Source organism: Alligator mississippiensis, unplaced genomic scaffold (assembly GCF_030867095.1).
Source record: "Alligator mississippiensis isolate rAllMis1 unplaced genomic scaffold, rAllMis1 scaffold_43, whole genome shotgun sequence".
Classification (NCBI taxonomy): domain Eukaryota; kingdom Metazoa; phylum Chordata; order Crocodylia; family Alligatoridae; genus Alligator; species Alligator mississippiensis.
Window position 1 is genome coordinate 117501 of NW_026775379.1, and position 5000 is coordinate 122500.

Genomic DNA, 5000 nt, shown 5'->3' on the forward strand with positions numbered 1-5000 from the left:
CGGCAGCGGGACTGCCGGCCCGCTAAGGGCCCTCCCCGACGTGACCGCAGTCGCCACATCGATCCGGAGAGAGGAAAAGAGAAGTGGGGGGGGAGGTAACCGCCTCACCTGAACACCGGCGGCGGACCGCCGGCCCGCGAGGGGCCCTCCCAAAGGGGTGCCACGTGGCGTGGCGAGCGATGCGCAGCAGCGGCGCCCGGGGCACGGCCCGGAGCCAGGGCCCGGGGGCTTCGGGCCAGGCGTGACAACCGGACTCGGACCGGGAGCTCACACCGCAAAGTGTCCGCCATCCCCCTCTCGGCAGCGGGGCACACGACTCGTCTTTGACCCGCGGGTGCAGCAGCACGGTTCTTTTGCCCCGGAGGTTCCTCCGACCGACCTTCTGGAACCGAAGATGGGCATTTAGGGTCCTGAAAAACGTGTCCCCGAAAATCTCCGCGAACCTTTCTTGGCAATATTGTAGATGTGGCACCCGGCCCAGCCACCGGGGCAAACCACCAAAAGTGTCCGCCCTCCTGGATCGAAGGGTCGGACAAAGCCCATTTCAAAAACCTCATACGGACTTCCAGGCCTCTCCGGCGGGCCCAGGTCAACCGCTCGCCCCCCAGCAGCGAAATTTTTTTCTAAGTCCCACGCCGGACACCAGGTCAACACGGCTCTCTGGCAGGAGAAGCCCGCCGCTCCCGAGGAAGCGCCCCCGGCTTGCCCTGAACGCCGTAAGGGAGGGCGGCAGGTCACCGGGGCGAAACCGGAGCGGTGGCCGGTCTCCTGGAACTCTCCCCCGGCCTGGCCCGCCGGGCCGCTCCCGGCCGGAGCTCCCACGTTAACCGCTCCCAACGCAACCGAGCAGAAGTTTTCCAAGTCCCACGGCGGACACCAGGTCCTCCCGGTTCCCCGTCAGGAGAGCCCCGCCACTCCTGGGGAAGCAAGCACCGCTGCCTGCCCGACCTCCGAGCCCATCACCGGGGGGGGGGGCGGGAGCCGGAATCGCGGGCCAGAGCCTGGAACTCTCGCACGGCCAGGCCCGCCGGATCGGGGCACGCTGCCTCCACGCTCGGTTGACAAGGCAGCGCGGCACGGTTCTTTTGCCCCGGAGGTTCCTCTGACCGACTTTCTGGAACCGAACATGGGCATTTAGGGTCCTGAAAACCGAGTCCCCCAAAATCTCCGCGAACCTTTCTTGGCAATATTGTAGATGCGGCACCCGGCCCAGCCACCGGGGCCAACCGCCGAAAGTGTCCGCCCTCCTGGAGCGAAGGCCCGGGCAAGGCCCGTTTGAAAAACCTCATACGGACTTCCGGAGCGCGAGCCCGGGCGCCAGGTCGACCCAGGGCCGACCTCCCGGGCCCCAGAGAGGCACGTCTCCGCCGCGGAAGCCGCCTGATGCCCGCGCCGAAGGCCCCCGGGCCCGCCCGGCCTCCGCGCAGGGCACCGGGGAGAAGTAGGAATCGTGGCCGGGCTCCTGGAACTCCTGCCCGGCCTGCCCCGCGGAAGCATGCCGGGTTCTCCCGCCGCGCCGTGCAGGTTCTTCCGCCCCTCGCCGGGGTAGCCGGGCTCCAACCGCTGGGCCCCGCAGCGTGGAAGGGCCCCTGCGAGTCGCCCCCCGGCCTGCACGCCCGCCGTGCAGTCGACCGGGTCGAAGCCGGAATCGCGGCCGGGTTCCTGGAACTCTCGCCCGGCCTGCCCGCCCGGCCCGCCCCCCGGGCCGGGGCTCCAGTCGACTTGGAGCCAAACTCGGTTTTGACCCCCTCCTGCAGCACGGTCCGGCCCCGGAGGTTCCTCCGTCCGACCTCCTGGAACCCAAGATGGGCATCCAGGGTCCCGAAATCCGTGTCCCCGAAAATCTCCGCGAACCTTTCCTGGCAATATTGTAGATGCGGCACCCGGCCCAGCCACCGGGGGCAACCGCCGAAAGTGTCCGCCCTCCTGGAGCGAAGGCCCGGGCAAGGCCCGTTTCAAAAACCTCATACGGACTTCCGGAGCCCGAGCCCCGGCGCCAGGTCGACCCAGGGCCGACCTCCCGGGCCCCAGAGAGGCTCGTCTCCGCCGCGGAAGCCGCCCGCCGCCCGCGCCGAAGGCCCCCGGGCCCGCCCGGCCTCCGGGCAGGGCACCGGGGAGAAGTAGGAATCGTGGCCGGGCTCCTGGAACTCCTGCCCGGCCTGCCACGCGGAAGCATGCCGGGTTCTCCCGCCGCGCCGTGCAGGTTCTTCCGCCCCTCGCCGGGGTAGCCGGGCTCCAACCGCTGGGCCCCGCAGCGTGGAAGGGGCCCTGCGAGTCGCCGCCGGCCTGCACGCCCGCCGTGCAGTCGACCGGGTCGAAGCCGGAATCGCGGCCGGGTTCCTGGAACTCTCGCCCGGCCTGCCCGCCCGGCCCGCCCCCCGGGCCGGGGCGCCAGTCGACATGGAGCCAAACTCGGTTTTGACCCCCTCCTGCAGCACGGTCCGGCCCCGGAGGTTCCTCCGTCCGACCTCCTGGAACCCAAGATGGGCATCCAGGGTCCCGAAATCCGTGTCCCCGAAAATCTCCGCGAACCTTTCCTGGCAATATTGTAGATGCGGCACCCGGCCCAGCCACCGGGGGCAACCGCCGAAAGTGTCCGCCCTCCTGGAGCGAAGGCCCGGGCAAGGCCCGTTTCAAAAACCTCATACGGACTTCCGGAGCCCGAGCCCCGGCGCCAGGTCGACCCAGGGCCGACCTCCCGGGCCCCAGAGAGGCTCGTCTCCGCCGCGGAAGCCGCCCGCCGCCCGCGCCGAAGGCCCCCGGGCCCGCCCGGCCTCCGGGCAGGGCACCGGGGAGAAGTAGGAATCGTGGCCGGGCTCCTGGAACTCCTGCCCGGCCTGCCACGCGGAAGCATGCCGGGTTCTCCCGCCGCGCCGTGCAGGTTCTTCCGCCCCTCGCCGGGGTAGCCGGGCTCCAACCGCTGGGCCCCGCAGCCTGGAAGGGCCCCTGCGAGTCGCCCCCCGGCCTGCACGCCCGCCGTGCAGTCGACCGGGTCGAAGCCGGAATCGCGGCCGGGTTCCTGGAACTCTCGCCCGGCCTGCCCGCCCGGCCCGCCCCCCGGGCCGGGGCTCCAGTCGACTTGGAGCCAAACTCGGTTTTGACCCCCTCCTGCAGCACGGTCCGGCCCCGGAGGTTCCTCCGTCCGACCTCCTGGAACCCAAGATGGGCATCTAGGGTCCCGAAATCCGTGTCCCCGAAAATCTCCGCGAACCTTTCCTGGCAATATTGTAGATGCGGCACCCGGCCCAGCCACCGGGGGCAACCGCCGAAAGTGTCCGCCCTCCTGGAGCGAAGGCCCGGGCAAGGCCCGTTTCAAAAACCTCATACGGACTTCCGGAGCCCGAGCCCCGGCGCCAGGTCGACCCAGGGCCGACCTCCCGGGCCCCAGAGAGGCTCGTCTCCGCCGCGGAAGCCGCCCGCCGCCCGCGCCGAAGGCCCCCGGGCCCGCCCGGCCTCCGGGCAGGGCACCGGGGAGAAGTAGGAATCGTGGCCGGGCTCCTGGAACTCCTGCCCGGCCTGCCACGCGGAAGCATGCCGGGTTCTCCCGCCGCGCCGTGCAGGTTCTTCCGCCCCTCGCCGGGGTAGCCGGGCTCCAACCGCTGGGCCCCGCAGCCTGGAAGGGCCCCTGCGAGTCGCCCCCCGGCCTGCACGCCCGCCGTGCAGTCGACCGGGTCGAAGCCGGAATCGCGGCCGGGTTCCTGGAACTCTCGCCCGGCCTGCCCGCCCGGCCCGCCCCCCGGGCCGGGGCTCCAGTCGACTTGGAGCCAAACTCGGTTTTGACCCCCTCCTGCAGCACGGTCCGGCCCCGGAGGTTCCTCCGTCCGACCTCCTGGAACCCAAGATGGGCATCTAGGGTCCCGAAATCCGTGTCCCCGAAAATCTCCGCGAACCTTTCCTGGCAATATTGTAGATGCGGCACCCGGCCCAGCCACCGGGGGCAACCGCCGAAAGTGTCCGCCCTCCTGGAGCGAAGGCCCGGGCAAGGCCCGTTTCAAAAACCTCATACGGACTTCCGGAGCCCGAGCCCCGGCGCCAGGTCGACCCAGGGCCGACCTCCCGGGCCCCAGAGAGGCTCGTCTCCGCCGCGGAAGCCGCCCGCCGCCCGCGGCGAAGGCCCCCGGGCCCGCCCGGCCTCCGGGCAGGGCACCGGGGAGAAGTAGGAATCGTGGCCGGGCTCCTGGAACTCCTGCCCGGCCTGCCCCGCGGAAGCATGCCGGGTTCTCCCGCCGCGCCGTGCAGGTTCTTCCGCCCCTCGCCGGGGTAGCCGGGCTCCAACCGCTGGGCCCCGCAGCGTGGAAGGGGCCCTGCGAGTCGCCGCCGGCCTGCACGCCCGCCGTGCAGTCGACCGGGTCGAAGCCGGAATCGCGGCCGGGTTCCTGGAACTCTCGCCCGGCCTGCCCGCCCGGCCCGCCCCCCGGGCCGGGGCGCCAGTCGACATGGAGCCAAACTCGGTTTTGACCCCCTCCTGCAGCACGGTCCGGCCCCGGAGGTACCCCTGCCCGACCTCCTGGAACCCAAGATGGGCAACTAGGGTCCCGAAAAGCGTGTCCCCGAAAATCTCCGCGGACCTTTCCTGGCAATATTGTAGATGCGGCACCCGGCCCAGCCACCGGGGGCAACCGCCGAAAGTGTCCGCCCTCCTGGAGCGAAGGCCCGGGCACGGCCCGTTTGAAAAACCTCATCGGGACTTCCAGGGCCGGAGCCCCGGCGCCAGGTCGACCCCGGGCCTCCCTCCCGGGGCCCAGCACGGCTCGTCTCCCCCGCGGGAGCATCCCGCCGCCCGCGCCGAAGGCCCCCGGACCTGCCCGGCCTCCGGGCAGGGCACCGGGGAGAAGTCGGAATCGCGGCCGGGCTCCTGGAACTCCCGCCCGGCCTGCCCCGCGGAGTCCTGCCCGGGCTCCCGCCGCCTTGGCCCGGGACGACCACCCCTCGGCGGGGTGCCTCGGCTCCGACCCCGGAGGCCCGGGTCCCTGCCGGGGCCCTTGGACCCGCCCCCCGGG